Raw genomic sequence first — 17,415 nt, 5'->3', positions numbered from 1 at the left:
AATGAGCGATGTGACATTTAAAATTGTGAAATGAATCAACGAAGATCCCAGAGGATCTTTCGAGAGCCGACCCCAACAATGCTCCCATCATGAAACGTTATATTTCGCTGACATTGGGGGAAAGTTTGTTGCATCGAAAGCGGTAGTTTTCATTCACTGGCTGGACATTTGAAATTGATTACATGTCATCAACCAAATATTCCTTGAACAGGTGAAAATGTTCCCATTGGGAGCCATTGTTTTAGTTGAGACTTCATCGAGTAAAAGATTTCCATTTCATCTGCTGTACTGTCATTTATTTTGATGGTTCAGGCTCGAGGTTGTTGATTCTTTGTTTTCACATTGTGTTCCTCCTGTGTTGTTCTGGGTCTTGTTTCATGTTTTAGTTTTTTTTCCCCGGTTCTTGTTTCTGCGCTGCGTTGGATGTCCGCCCTCTGGTAGCACTCCCATTCTTGTGTCTCATCTTTATTAACCGTGATTGTTGCCAGCTGTGCCTCATTGTCTCTCCTCTCCCTTTGTGCATGTGTGCGGTCTCCACTTGTGCTCCTTAATGTTGTGTGTCTGTGATCTAGTTCATTTCCTTCTTTGTCCTTTTTTTTTTTTTTTTTTGCTCCTGATATTCTTTTGCAAACCTGCCAGCTTGCTTTGTTTTGTCCTCGTAGTTTATGACCCGCCTCCTTTGATCGAATTGAAAAAGATTTTTTTTTCTGCTTCATTTTGACATATTGCGTAATGGCACAGAGGTAGTAGATTAACAATCAAATATTTACAGAGATCATTCTATGAGGGTATATTCAAGCTGAAGATTTAAACATAGGCTCAGTTTTAAAGGTTTCATCCTGTTTCATTCACCAGTTGCACCTGCGTGAACCTCCACCGAGGTAGGAGACAAATTCACACAAGAGAAAGTGGTAAACTTTTATATATTTTCAAAATGTTGCCATGTAAACGCAAAACATATCTGAGACAAAACTGTTAAATCGATGTGTTTTTACTTGAAACGTCGTGTAAATGGGACCTAAAAGTCACAGAGTCAGTCACATAGATTTTATGCCACATTTCTGGATCCAAAAACTTGAGCAGGGAGCTTTACCGATCACAAAAACGTTTGAGCAGCATTGCTTCACTAAACATTGTGGACAAAGTTTATTGGATTGATATAGATGTTAGGTGTCCCTCTTATTTTAGTGTCAGCATTATGGCGGCTCACACTATTATCACACCACACAGTAAAGAAAAAGTTACACTGGTTTAAGGTAAAGGTGTTTTTTTGTTGTTATCTACGAACATACGGGAGGAGCAGGTGTGCGTGTTTGAAATGATCGTAGTTGTCAGAGAAGCCACACTGAGTATACAATTCCACACGGGACGAACTGCAGCGAGCAGAACGGCTTCGTGCTGCCGCATTACCAGCCTGACGTCACGTGTGAAAGAGTTTCACTGTACTACAGGCGTGGTTACACACACACACACACACACACACACACACACACACACACACACACACACACACACACACACACACACACACACACACACACACACACAGAGAGCTTATGTCATCGTTTCAGTCATAAAAATGAAAATAAGAAAGGCCTTCTTTTCCCTCCTCATTCAGTCATCTTTGTACGCAGTTGTTTGACCGCGCCCTGCGGGCCGCGCGGTTGCCTGGATGCTAAACACACATCAGTATACATGTGGAATCACTGGACCAGATACATGTGATCTGTTTTATTGTTTTCCCGTCACTAACAGCAGACCGTGGCCATGAGATGGTGACTGAATCAGTGAATAATCTCTTGTGATTATAGGCAGACACGTAGGACTTCAATATGATATAACTGCCGTTTCTTTACGGGTTACTGACAAAGCAACTCTGGTGAATGTGCCGACGTGCATATTGATAAAACTATCAATGTATTTTTGTTGTTTTGTTTTTAACCAGTAACATCAATTATTTGGAAGATGCTCTTAGTTTCAAATCAATTTCAGTCAAAGGGCCACAATTTGAACTACAAAGGTCAGTAAAATGACAGTATAACAATCGATGAATAACCTTTGAATAGCCACAATGACAAATACTTTTGTATTGTTTTAGTTCAAATACATACGACTACGTTCACATTTAAAACATCTTTTAACAGAACTTGAAAAAGATTACATTTATTAAGAAAAATACAGAAAAATGTCAAAATACCACAACTTTCAATATTGATGCAACTTAAAATTCAAGAAATTACTTTAATTAAAAAAAAGAAAGAAGAAGTTTTGTTTGTAATTTCTACATCGTGCAAGATCATCCTGGTTTTGGTCTGCGGTCCCTAACTTTGACACCCCCACGCTAAACTCTGATGGTTTGCAATTTAAGAAAGGACCAATTGAAATGAGAAGAAAACTGTGGCGATAACACTTTCTCATGTTGATATTTCTGCATTGGAAATAAGTGTAGCACCGGGTCCCATGTCGAGAGCTAAAATACACTTTAGAATTTGTGGAAATACTCATTGGCTCTTGATTTATAGGCTCATTTTATTTTGCTAAACCAGTTCAAAATGAGAAAATAAAAACCTCCTTGGAGTCCAGCTCTCACATCGTGTCGCTGCAGATCTGCCGTCGTCATGAAGCTCAGACGGCTGAGAAACACCATCATGTGTGTTTGTCTGAGCCGCAGACTGCTGATGAATCCTCAGTCTGGACTCAACATGGGGAGGGACTCCGTATGTAAAGTGGCTCTACATTAGAGGTGTCAGGTACGAGAAGATCTGCTTTCAAGGTGAATTCTTTTCCGACATGTTTTTTCCAATGAGGTGGCTATCAAACCCTCCCAGGCTCTTTCTTTTCCTTTGACTCATTTCCTTTTTCATTGAAGGGAGTGGGACTTTGTCTCACATCATAAAACAATATTTCCACCATCGAATGTTATTCCCTAAATAGATCCTGCATACTTCCATCGACTCAACCCATCTAACAGATGTCCAGAGGCTTCTGTAGACTGACCGAAGCAGCCATGTTGAAGGAACGGGGCAATAGAAAACTTTGGGGTAACACACAGTAAACAGGAGCTGAGAGAAATAGTAACAGTTAAGATAACAGCTCCAGATAATGGTAATGCAAAAGATAACGATTGACTGAATGCACTATTAAACCAAACTAATCTTGCTAATGTATTGTAAGTGACTGTGGATAAAAGTTGATATTATTGTTACTAAAACTATTTCCTGTTGTCGTCAGAGGGAATGGGTCAGTCTGGGAATCAAAGGGGTGCTCCTCCTCCAAAAACTGTTATTACAATGATGGAATGCAAGAGGTTTTCAGTTTTCATTTTTAAATTCCACCAATGCAACCTAGACTACAGTTTTGGTAAATATAACACACATTTACACGAGGGAATTCTATAAGCTGTGTTATCATCATCATTTTAAATATTAAGCATATTTCTGCAGCTCCAAGCTGATTTCTTTGGCAAGTAGTCTGCAAAAATGGCTCTTTTGGTCATAGAGATTGTGCTAGTAAGTCATCTAAAGGGCACTCACAGCACAGATAACATAATGAATAGTAGGATGGAGATAATCAAAAGTGTGTAGACAATCTACTACTGAAACTTTTTGACACGTTTTAAGAGAATTTTCAAGGGGAAAATTGGGATTTTTTTTTCACTTCATTACAAAAAAAAGAAAATTTTTGCTATAAAAAAAAATCAAAAAATAAATAAAGAATGAAAAAGGTCAAGACAAAACTTTCCGTGTAACTCTACTTTTGTTTTTAAAATTGAAGAGACCAATTAGAAAATAAATCAGTTTTTATGTATATTAAATGAATTTGTTGAGCTCCAGTGGATGTTTTCCATCTCTTTCATAAGTAAAGTGTCATTTTGCCTCTGATGATATAAAACAGCTGTGCGGGGCATTCTGTGCTCTGGATCACACCCAGGTTAGATTAACTTCAGTCCCAGACCGCCTGGGAGTCCGAGTTTTGTTTTCCAGTCATTTAGAGCGGCTGAATGAATTATTGAGGCGCCCTTTTGTTAATTAGATTCCACATTTCTAAATTCTCGCTGATCAGCTGTGATCACAGGGAAAAGCTTAAGATAATAAATTTGCATTGCAGTTATGGTTATGATTTTACCAGCAAGCTCTCGCTCGGGCCAAGACTCTTTAATTCATCCAGGCATCTGAGGGGAGGAGCACACCTAATAATATAAATCACACCCGGGCCTGGGTTTTCAATAAGGACTAAGTCTGGTTTTAACAGTACAGTTACATCAGATCCTGAGTATTAGTAAAAGGCGTCGAGGGCTTTATAAGCACTGTCCCACTCATCACACTGACAGTGCCATCTGTATCCACCGTCCCTCCGACGTCTCTGATGGTTTTCTCAACACTGGTGGGAAAAGCTGCTTTTGTACTCGCCCTGTGCAGCAGCAGTGGTCTGAGAAGCAGATGTGAGAGTTTCAATTGCAGCAGAACAAGTCGGCCTCTCCCTCCACCGGCTCTTTACGTCCTCCCTCAGGCATCCATCGGAAGTGTGATAAAGATCGCTTAAAGAACCTCCTCCTGGTTAACAAAATGTTAAATGGCTTAAATTGCTAACATTTCTTAAAAGAAATTAAATAAAATAAATCTCATTCACATAAAATTGGCTAAAACTGTGAAATATCTTAAGGAATCAAAGACTGGTTAAAAATGTTAAACTATGTGAAACAACGAAAAAATGGTCTAAAAGCAACTAAAACAACCAAAATTTCTTCAAAGTCTCTTGTTTGTAAAATCTGTCTAAATATGATAAAACTGCTAACATGGCTATAACTTTTTTATTTTTTATTAAAACAGCTTAAATAGGTTTAAAAAAATAAAAACAGTTAAAATAGCAAAGTTAGTTAAAAAAAAGGGGGGGGGGGATAAAATGGTTAAACTACTTCATATGGTTGGAAAAGCTAAAACAACTAAAACAACAAAAAATGACTTGAAACAGTAAAGAAAGACGTGTGGAATAGCCAAACTAAAAGAGTCAAAATGGCTAAAACCGCTAAATCAACAAAAATGTATTAAAAAAGCTTAAAATTGTTGTCAAAACAAAACAAAACAGAAACGGGTTTAGTTATTTAAGTTATTTAATTGATATTGATATTGAAGTGCTAAAAACAGCTCTCTAGGTTTGCATGGTCCAAACCTATAGACCCCTGTCCCACAACCTCCTTGCTACCCCGGTGGCCCAAAACCAGGACCCCCCCCCTGTGTGTTTCTGCCCCCAGGCCACACCGCAAGAACAATCGCTCAGCACAGGTGGGCCGACTGCTGCCTCAAACTGACAAGAGCAGCAGCAGAGAGACATGAAACCATGGCAAGCTGCCACCGTCTAGGACTGAAGCCAAGACCCCCCTCCTTCCTCTTGTCTGCTACACTCTGTAACCTCCAGTATCCCCCTGTATCCGTCGCTCCCACCGGTCCCTCCGGGCTGGTCTTGCCCACGATGAAGGGATTTTTATCATGCTTCTGGTAAACGGAGCTCCACGCTCACAGATATTTCAAACCCGAGGAGACCGGATTTGCTTCCAGGTTATCTCACACCTACAGTACATGGTAGGGGGGGGGGGGTGACGGACATGTGGCATTGACACAAGGGACATGCTTTACTTGGACTCGCCCTCTTGTTTGTGCTGCCAAAAACATAACATAGATTAGTTCAGAAAAGGCAGGCTCTTTGGTTGCAAATCCAAGAGCAACAGCGCGGCTTTGTGCTGTCATTTATCGGGTCAGTTGGAAGTCCTCATGAAAGACAGAACAGATAAAAGTAAGGCTGAGATTAGGAAAAAAAAAAAGAAAAAAGAGTTGAGACAAGGATGCTTGAGCAGCTCTAAACTTCTGACCTTCATGTCTGTCCGTTCTGCAACACGTCAAGCATCTCCCCTTCAAAATGTGCTTGTGTGTGTGTACTGATGTCAGATCTGTTACATAATGCTCGGCCACGCCCTTCAGACAGGCGGGAAGCAGCTGTTAGAGTGATTGTGCGCCTGTCCTGACTCTTTCCCTCTTTTGTCACCTTTTCCTGTTTTTCTGCAGATTTCCACTGTGCAGATTTAATTCAGTAGGCATGCATACCTTCGCCATCTACAGGAAAGTTATCCACGGGGCTCAAAGAGGGATGGAAATAGGTCCGTGAAGTAATAGGGAAAGCTCGGAGGCATCCATGTATTTCAAGACGAGAGCTGGCGGTTTATTCAGCTTTTAGGGTGATTTTAATATGTCTGTTTGGCAAGCCGGGAAGCCGAGAGGAAGCCAAAGCACGGAGAGAGAACAGAAAGGTCTGCTGGGATCTGAGGATTGTTGGTGGGCTGCTACAACAGAGTGTTCACACAATAGGAGCGTTTGCCTTCAAAATAGTGAATATCAGGCGTATGTTTGAGGGACGAGTTCATTCAAAGAGATTAATGACGAAAGTCAGGTGTGTCATTTCATCATCGGGCTCGCCACGACTTTCATTTGTGGACTTTATAATCAGACATTTTTGGATTTCTTTTTTCTTCAAATCTTTCAGAATCTCTACTGTTGCTCTTGTTTTGTGACGGATCATCTGTTCACCTGTTCAGACGCTTCCTCAACAAAACAAATTTCATTTCGTGCTTGCGCGGACTCGGCGCTCCATCAAGTCACTCAATAGCAGACTCAAGCAAACAAACGCGGAAACAATACCTTTTCCAGCAGATCGTTCTTGTGTCAACAGGCCTAATGCACACAAAACAGACTGCTGATGACTCCCGTTTCCTCATGGTGTGGTCACCCATGAAACTCGTGCAAACTGAAAGCACAAACCATCTTTTCTGTCTACATCATAATCCAGCATGCATTTCTGACAAAGCTTAAACGTCCTAGACATGGCTTAGTGCCCGACTCGGGCGTGTGTTATACAGTTTATTCAAGAACCAGGCAGCAAAGTTTCGCAACAGGTGAATCAGTCGTATGAGTGGTTTTCCAAATGACGTGGTGGAGAGCAGGCGAGGTCATGAAACAAAGGAAACGAGAGCAAAAGCTGGAACGAGACTCTGACGTAACAAAAGAGACGAAGTGGCACTGACAAGACTGTGGACCAAACATTTAGACGCCAGGGAGTGTGCAGGCTAACCACACACTGCTCAGCATTATCAAGGATCAAGGGAGCTGCAGGACATGAGGACAGGTCAGACGATCGCCCGAGACAAGAGGCCAATCACAGCCCAGAACAACATGAAACATAAAGCAAAGACAAACCCGGACCCCCGGATTCCCTGACAGCTCTGGTCATTAAGACCACAATTGGATATAAATGGGATTCAGGCAAAACTTCAGTCATCGATTTAGAGGCCATTGAAATACAAAAACCTGGCCGTAACACTTGAGTATCAGCTCAGCCTCACAGTAAGCTCCCCGGTTCAGGTCCAATGTGGGGCCTTTCTGAGTGCAGTGTTTCTCCTTATGTGGGCCTGAGTGTGTGCGTACATTTGAAGAATAAAAGTTTCCAAAATATATAATAAATGGAATACACGTAGAATTAATTGAGTGTAAATTGACTTCAAAGTGTAAGATTACATTGGTCACTCACTACAGGTAAAACATGTAAAGACAACCGTAAAAATACATCAACAGTCATCGAAATACATAGATATGCGCATACATTACAACATATATACAATGAAATCTGCAAACACACACAGTATGTACACATTTGCAGGTACACCCAAAGGTAAACGTAAAGGTACAAATACATTCAAAACCGAGTACATAAATATGTAAATACACCATATAAATAAATATAAAGTAGTAAGAAAAGTAATGAAAACCACAGTGATCGTTCATCATTCTTTCAACATGCGCGATGATTTATCCGTGAATGCAGGAGCGCTCCACCTAACTCTTATCTGTAATTGAGCTCAGATACAAAAACAATGAGCTAATGTTGGGCCTGGAGCCACTGTGCACACAGACATGCTCCAAAAAATGTATAAAAAAAAAAAATCAGCCACAGAGAAGAAAACATTCTTCTCGTTTCCACTTTCTGACCCAGCGAGAGCATCCCCACGCATCTGCTCCCACCGACGTCACGGCAGCTTCGGCCATTGTTGAGGAGCAGGTAAAACGGGCGCAGCCTCTCCGTGCACAAAGGAGCCAGTGTGTACTCGGCCAGGCCGAGATGGAAAACAAGCCAGGAGGGGCTCTGAGCCAGTCTCTGTGGTCGGACGAGAATGTCAATGAGCTGAGACGAGAGGTCGAAAGATGGGCGAGGACAAGAGAAATCGGCCGCGAGCTGTCAAACTGTGCTCGCCCCTCCTCACACGAGATCGTCGTCAAGTTACACCCACTGTCGGCGACTCAGAGGGAAGCTGCGTCCTGTGGAACAAGCGGACCATCCTGCTTTCTCATGTGTCATGAACTAACATACCTTAATGATACAACACAAAACAGATTGCAATACCGTGTGATACAATACTTTATGCTCCTTAATGCATACCAGTCTACCTGTGCGCTCGTGTGTTTTTATATTGGTATGTTTGTCATCTACCTGTGTAAAATAAATCATCATCATACTATACAGTATGGGTACATTCATGGCGAACTGGGAAGCGGGAAAGTTCCCACATCTGAATGCTATCAAGCGTCCCACTACGAAAATGGGGAAATTCAGAGAGCTTCATGTATACGTGTGTATTTTTCAGTAACTAAGCAGTAAACTGTGAAATCGGAAGTCCCCAACTGGTCATTTTCCTGGTCCAGCTCCCAGAGTGCACAGTTACATTCAACCTTATATGACGTTATGTGGCTTTAAGACATGATACTTTGTTAAACGATACAGCATGATACTACGCTTGTCATTATACAATATAATACATTAAAGTTCAATCTCGTCTGATATCATACAAAGCAAATTTGTTATTATTCATTTCCGGACACAATGTTTCAAAATTACTTTAAATACCAACAATGTTGTGAAACTAATTTATGTTTTAAGAATCCCTGGAAGTAGAAGAAGACAATGCTCTCAGATTAAAGCACAGACTTACATTGATGATGTCATTCCAGGTAAAGTATGTAGGATAGAAGTAATGATTAATGTTATTATTTACAAAAATTGCCATCACTTGTTTAATTCCCATTCGCACCCATGGTTTTCGGTTGTTTTAAGAACCAGTGTCACGCCAAGTTCTGGATTCAGATCAAAAGTGCTTCCACCTTGCAGGAGAGTGCAGCGGTAGTGCTCATATATTTGATTGAAATGGCAACTGATGAATTCAAGAAGACCAAAACAAGGTGCACGCACCATCATTTGAAGTTTCATCTAACTAAAGTAACTTTAGATTATCTTTATTTGTGAATTACATCCAAGACTGACCTAAACAGAGCCTCACAGCAATGCACCGATTTTCCAGGCACAGACATGCGGAGTCAGCTTCTCTTTTAGACCATTTATTTGTTGGAAACACTTTCCTGCTGCTGCCTTTTCAGGCCACAGCTCTCTTCCTCCTTACTTCACCTATTGTGATGAGAGGCATTTCTTCAACTGGCTCTCCACGGCTTTTTTTTTTTTTTTTGCAGACTTTGTTGGAAGATATGTCCTGTGTTGTTTCTAAACTTCAGGATATATTTGATCATTTCCGCCACCAACACCTTCAAGTCCACATTTTACTCTCAGCTCTCCAAATAGGGCCAAATAGGTTAAAAACTCTCATATGAATAAATTTGATGCTGTTATTCTTATGTGTGCAAACTGAAAGCGCAAATTATTTGTGAGTGTGCAACTTAGCATGCTTGTTGCAGAACCTTAGTAAATCATGTCATGCTTGAGTAACATAAAGCAGGAATGGGTTGGAACAAAGCAGAACTGTCTTATTTCAGTGTTTCAGTATATCACCAAATAATTGCAATACATTTACAACACCCACTAACATGATCAAATATGGTCTTAAACTTGTCATACATCTGCACTTCCTGCCAATCTGACCACCAAATCAAAAGACGGGCAGATGAAACAGAAAAGGGGAGGGTTGGAGGGTGCACTGATAAGATCATAACTCTGCACACATACCCTGCAAATACCCCAGCTGCTGCTCGCGTATTATTCCACAGACTTCTACAGTGGTCACCGAGTGTTCCCACATACTGGAAGGCCACCTCGGGGGACCGGCCAGAGCCCTCCACTTGGGAACCCCCCCACACACACACTCTCCTTTTATATGTCTGGCAAGGGAATCGTGGCCTGTTTGTGTTATCGGGAGGCGGTTGCCACGGCGACATGGGTTTCTCAGACGAGCAGCATTCCAAGCTATTTTGAACATTTCTCACTTTTGTATGATTTGGATGAACTCTGTTCTGTTAAAACATGTCTTCATCCTGACACTACAGTTATGAAACTGCTCTGGTTTATTCTTCTCAGAGGTGCTTTATTAAAAACCCCAAAGTCTGACAGGCCTTTGTTACACTCCAAATTCAAACCTGGCTAAATATTCCTGCACATTATAGAAAAAACAAAACAAAAAACCTTCTACTGCTTGATTGTTCACCGCCGTGGGATTACACACAGTTTATAGTACTGCCAACTTCCTTGCACCGCGAGAAACTTTATTTCATTTGGCTCTGAAATAAAGTGATCAAGGAAAGCCACAAGAATTTAACGGTTCCCTACAACAGGAAAGAAAGTGGCTGGCCTTATAAGCCGAACGCTGCAGTGTTCAGGAAAATGTCTCTGAGTGGGTGTGTGATGAGCATGACTAATCAGTTCCTCCATAATTGTCATGTTGAAGTCCTGTGTGTTTTATGAGCTGTTTTACTGCATCGCAGCAGTGGCAAAGACTTTTTTTTTTTAAAGCTTCTGTTGAATTTCCAAATTAAGCTGAAACAATCGTGTCTTTGTCTTGTTTTCCAACACAAATAATATAAACCTGAAGGCTAATGGACATAATGAGATTAGATGACTAGAACCTGGACATTTGAGCAGATGTTTGATTTAGGAAGAATGACGGGAAAAGTGGGAAACTACAAAGGAGAAATGAGGGTCTTGATCTCCCTCTGTACTTGGAAAAAATTGCGAATTATCACACACTGATTTTTTTTCCAAAGGAAATGTTTTTTTTTTTGACTTTATATAATGATAATAATTACAATATAAACAATTAAAACAAGGCCCATTTAATTATTTTCCTCTGGTAAAGAACCACTTCATGGACAAAAGACTAGTCAGACACCTTTATTTTTAGCACCATTTATTTGCAGAAGCGTCACACACATAAACACTTGCAAAACAACTGCATTATGTTCACTTTATGGCTGAGTCTTTCTTGCGAAAGCTGTACAAACACACCAGATGCTAAAAATCATCACAAATGACCAAATTCTAGAGCAATTTTACATCCGCACACCTTTGTTACAATTCCCAGAAGTGTATTTACATAACTGTATACGTACTACTCCATGGCAACAGTGGTAATTTGCATTTTTAAATACGTTTGAATCTGCAGAAGATTGGACAATTTAGATACATTAATTAACACAACCTAACATGCATGTATTTGGTGTCTGGTAGGAATTCCTCTGAATAAACAGGAGGACCCTGCAAAGTCCACACAGAAATGAACCAGTGATTCTTACACTGTGAGGCTAAAGTGCTAACCACTACACCACCGTACGTCCCAGTGAATCCACAACATGTAATATTTTCCAAGCGGCAGCTACTTCTTGCTGAATTTCTTGGTAATTTCATCAGTGTTACCATAAATGAGAATAAACTACTGTTTGTAATCCCAACCTTTCATATGATATGTTTTCATTTTTACCTTTTGCTCTAAGATTTTTTTTCTTTTGGGTCTCGGGAGGACATGATGTATCATTCTAACATTAGCAGAACACATTCTGAATGAATGAAGTGTGAATATATTTATATATTTCTTCTTCCTTACCAGATTAAGCTTCGATAGTTTCTCAAACAATGCGGTTCAAATAGAAAACATTGGTTCAATAGAGCTCCTGGATGAAAGTGAGCACACATGTAGCACCGTCAAACTTTCCTGGACAAAGCAGAGGCCCAGAAACACGCCACGATGGATCCATTAGCTCGCCCAGCTTTGTCAGAATCCATCTACGTCTCCATGCACTTCAAAACAGAGTCGGAGTATCTGGTGCTCGGCGCTCAGATCCTCTCGAGGAGCCTCAGCTCACACAGAGGCCGCGCTGACCTGCCCGGGATGAACCACATCACACGGGGTAATTACAAAATCTGGAGCACCAATTATGAAAACGGGGGGCGCTTTCTTTAACAAGAAGTGGCTGAATGAATGGTTTTCTGGAGGTCGAGTCATGCCGGCCTGTCTACTGTCTGCTGCAAATTTGAGTCTTGACAACAAAGTAAACATAGTCTGGGACGAGGCATTTTACTGGAAAACTATAGTTCTCATGTACTTTATAGGCGGATTAGAGGATCGCGTCACACAGCTCCTACCCTCTGCTGATTTACCGGACTCATATTACAGCCATCTTTAATGGGCCAAACAGAACAACAGAGGACCACAAACATGGCCACCTGCCATACTTGTGGAGATAAATCTGGCAGCGGCGAGCAAAATACAGTCTATCTCCAGCAGTTTCGACTTTCCATAAATTCTTCAACGCTGTTACATAAAGGCCACCGTGTTCGGATCTTTGTTTATGAATCTGGAAAGAGACACATGGGACACAGAAACAAACTGTCAAAACAAAATGATCCAATCTGGTATTGCTATAGAATCTGTTTTTTGCATAATCCAACTTCTGTGTTGCACTCATTGGTGTATAAACTGTTCACAGACCACCACAGTAATATTCTGCAGTTGTGGGAGTGGTTTCGTGTGAGACTGTGGAAATGCAGATAAACAGACATTAGCACTGGATGATTTATGACCTTCTGACTGTATTTTGACTGCTCTTCACAGATTCGGTCCTAAGGAAAAGGCTGGTTGGCTCTCTGAACATGGTGAAGTATAAATATCATCAGATCTCACTTGTTTTCACTTTTCCATTCACTCAGCAAACCCTTTCATTTGCCAATAAAGAAAGTTCACGGTTGTATCGCCATGATTCAATCATTCAGATCCACCGATCTAAAAGTGGTACATGGGAAAGTTTATTGGCCTGTCAGAGTCATCAACTTTCTTAAATCTAGAGCTATTTCAAGGTACGGAATACTGTGAAAGGCTGCTTATGACAAAGTCCCTGAGTAATTTGAATTTCAAATCATGGTGTTTGTATATTGACCACTGGGACAGTCACAATGTCCCTGCAGGATATCCGGTGCCTCCACTGTTGTGCAAGAATTAACAAGATACTTTTCTTGGAAATTCAACTTTGTTTTGGAATTGTTTTGTTATTAAATCAACCAAACTTTGCATCAAAAAGGGGCAATGGGGGGAGAAATACTTGTTTTAAATGGGGCTCCGTTAATAGCTCATAAGAAAGGTTGCTGGAGATCTTTATATAGATATTTATTCAGCTTACATACAGACTTGATTCTTCATAATAGCAACATTCCATATATCAGACTATCGCAAATGCCGTTTTGCCATTAATAATGAGAAATAATTTAGATTTTTTTTTTCTTCACATTTTTGCGAGTAAGGCATTAATGGTGCATTCATGCAGCCAGACATTTGGATCACCACCAGGCGGGAGGGTCCCGTTTTTGAAGTTGGAATAACAAACTCTTGCAGTGTGGCTCTATCGCTGTTTTCATTACAAAACCTCCCAATGTCCTAGTGATCTCTGAGTATGAATGAAATACATATCTCATTAATTCAGAGAAGCAGAGTACATTTTTTTTCTCATTTGAGATCAAGCCACCTGTTTAGTGAAATCTGATTGATTTAATCACTAATACAACACGAGTTCCTGATTACACAGCTGAGCTGTAAAGCTGTTAAAATGCTCAAATTACTCCATTCCTTCACTGATTTTCAGATTCGTGGTTATATATGAATCCACCACTGAGATTATTGCCATATCTTTTATTATACGCGTATTAAACCATTACGTTATAACTTCTTAATCATCCAACCTACTTCAGTTAATGACTGACCATGATGAAAAGCCTGGTTAAGATTTACAGACCTCCACTGGTCACTGCTGCCTCTCTTCACCAGAGAGAGAGCACAAACGTGTAATTTTGTGGATCATTAGTGTGCTGATGCCTCTAAAGTGGGATTTCTGAGGCAATGACTGGATCAAAATGTGACCATTCAAAGCAGTTTTGGTTGATGATCTCTTACAGACTTCGGGATTTAAATGCAGTTTGAGCTGAGACTGAAACCAGCCATGAAGCTTTTAAAAGAATCAAAGGGAAACCACTGTGTGATGAAAATGTCCTGTCAGGAGCGCCGGACAGGGAGAGCTGGCTGCACCCTCCAGACCCGCTGACCTTGAGGAAGTTTATGTGGATGTTATTCTTTGCAGCTAGACCTTTACTAAGACAGCTACAATCAATTATTTTCCAGCTGCCAGAGTCGGCTGCAGACCTGCCTCAGTCTCTGATTGGCCCAGTCATCACATTAAAACACTCTCGCACTAACAAAACTTTTTAAATAAACAGGTTTCTCAGGTCTACTGTTGATTGAGAGAGGCTGAGCCAGTGGGTCATGAATGAGATCCTTCCATTCATTCATCTTCTTTGTTGCTTTGTCCACATGAGGTCATGATGACAATATGAAGAGCGAAGAACCTGAAACGTCCCTGTGCCCCTTCAGGTCTTCCCGGGGATCCACAAGCTGCCCGGCGAGTCCCGGGTCGAAAACAGGGCGGGTAAGGTTGGAGGTTCAAGTGTCCTCAAGTAAGACTGGATTGAGTGCTTTGCATGGCAGCTGTCATCAGTGGTGTGTGTGTGTGAATGAGTGGAAGGAATAATAATGGCAAGTGCTTTTGGAACTACTAAAGCCAAGGAAAAGTACTCTGTATAAAGTATATATGGAAAAGATACCCAAATGTTGACTTACTAGAATTACTGAATGAACAAACTGTTACTGGTTGAAGTTTTATGTACAAAGTCCATCCATTGGGTGGACAAGTCCCAATGTTGAGCTGCGATTTCATCATGTATCTTTTGATTATCGTAAACTTCCACAGCTACTTTGACTCAAATCTCGAAAGGAAATAAGGACCGGGAGCTTGACGTTTCATCACGTTGCGAAGCCTCACTGTTACAGGCTTTGGAAATAATCACCAAGTGTTGCGCTGGTCAACGAGCTGTAATTTGTCCAAGTTGAAGCCTGATGATGCAGCTCAGCTTGTGTCCACCTACTCTAAACTCTAAAAAGGCCGAGAAATGGAAAAGAAAGCAGGCTTCGAGCTGCTTCGTTTGAAAATGCTTACAGATGTGTGGAGGATTTGACTCCGGGCCAAATTCACACCGAGGCGAGACGAGAGACCCACTGAGTTCCTAAAAACTGACAAACGAGTCTTGATCTAACAACTACACATCCCATGTTTGCCTTGGTGTGGAGCCATTTAGGCTCCAAAAAGATATTAAAAAACGTCTCTGAGGACTCATCTCAGCTTTAATAGGCCCAGTGGCACTGAAATAAAACAGGACTGTCAAATATAGGAACTAATGAGAAGAAAACCTTCACACATCCAGAGATTTGGAGGCACCAGCGGGAAAGTAACGAACAACCGAGAGGCTGTCAGCAGGTGCTAAATTACAGTGTCACGAGCTATTTGACGTTTTTCAGTGAAAAGCGGGTTGATGTACAGTGAGGATGGAGGCTGCTGTGCCGGGTTCAGTGGATGGGAGACGCGTTCAGGACTGCAGGGCAGAGATTTACTGACTGTGGGCTGCCGGAGTTGTGGACCCCAGTGAACAAAGGCTCAATTGTGCTCTTCTGATTGCTTATTGAGATGGATGAGGGAGCCCCCGCTCCAAGCCAAGCAAAGTGTAAATATTTAACCGACGCTGTCGGACGTGTTTGTACTGTCTGGTTTCTAATCAGCTACTGCAAGTGGTCAAGTCAAAGCACACAAAATCAATAAAACAAAGATAAATGGGAAGAAATCAATAACATTTCTGCTATTAGTGATATTTTTAATGCATTACAACCTGAGTAAATATTTGCACGTGTCTTCATGTGAGCGTTTGTAACATTTGGGTCCTTCATTTTTGACTGCAATTTCTTGAGTAGATCACAGATTTCTAACTTGATCTAAAAAAAAGATTTTCTCAAACTTGTTTTCACCTTTTCCTATCTCCAGCAGAAAGGGAAAAGAGATCAGAGGCCCATAACTACTGCAGACAAGCGTATATGTGTCAAAACACTACTAGCGCATTACAATTTGTCAAAACATGACAGTGGAAGCTGATGGCACTCTCACAACAGCAGTAACCTTCTCAATAGATGCATTAAAGGCAGTTTAACATGTTTGCTTCATACTCTTTGAAACTTGGTAAATTTCCCAGGCACATAAATGCAACAGTAGTTCAGATATGTGGAAAAAATTTGAGCGTTTTACCCGGTGGACGTGCACACAGTTGCAACGTCTGGAGGAAGGAGACAGAATGAACCCTTTGAAACTCATATTTACACTTCTGCTCCAAAATCCTCAATATCTTTATATTCTTACGCTCCAAAAGCATGATGGTCTACAGGTTTTAATACCTACACGCCAAATTCTCAATCTTGTGTCCCAAAGTGGGTCAAAACCTCTGAAAAATGTTGAAAACAGGTGTTGCAACCCAACAGATGCATGTGACACAAAGAAAGGAGGTGTGTCAGGTTATACAAACAAAAGCAAATGTTTTAAAGTCTGAAATGATGGAACATAGAAGAAAAACAAGTGCGTACAGAAGACTGCATAAGGCACGAGTGACATCAACAACAACAACAACAATAAAAAAAAACAAGCCTTCTCACTCTCAGCAGCTGTCTGTCACTGTTTCAGGTCGTGCTATTCAATTCTGTTCATGCCAGCAGTTTATTGTTCCATGCATATAATATTGAGAAATAAAAGAACATAACAGTTGTTTCCAGGGCTTTGCAATTAGTATTTTAGCTGCTGATAAACACAACAGCATTTCTATGAGGGGCCATGATGATTGTAACTTACTGGATTTTTCAGTGTTGGTGCAGTTCAGCCCTGGTGAGTCCCGCAGAAGCAACAAACTCAAACAGAAATGTGAGAGATGTTGCAACCTCTTTCATCTGACAAAGAAGAGAGGCGTGTCACAACACAGTATCTTATTTAGAAAAAAACTAAGAGTTCTCTTTATCCAAAGCACAGGGTGTGGGGATGAATAGACTCAGTGGTGAATGCATTCATGAGTAGGAGTTGGAAACAGAAAAAGGTCAAAACTAAACCAAAATTTGCAACAATGTGGAGCCAAGGAGAGGAAGGAGGCGGTGGCTGCACCGCCTCCTTCCTCACCGATGATGCCAAACAT

The sequence above is a fragment of the Lipophrys pholis genome (genome assembly GCF_963383615.2).
Source record: "Lipophrys pholis genome assembly, chromosome: 14".
Taxonomy (NCBI): Eukaryota; Metazoa; Chordata; class Actinopteri; order Blenniiformes; family Blenniidae; genus Lipophrys; species Lipophrys pholis.
Note: the sequence above shows the minus strand (reverse complement) of the source record.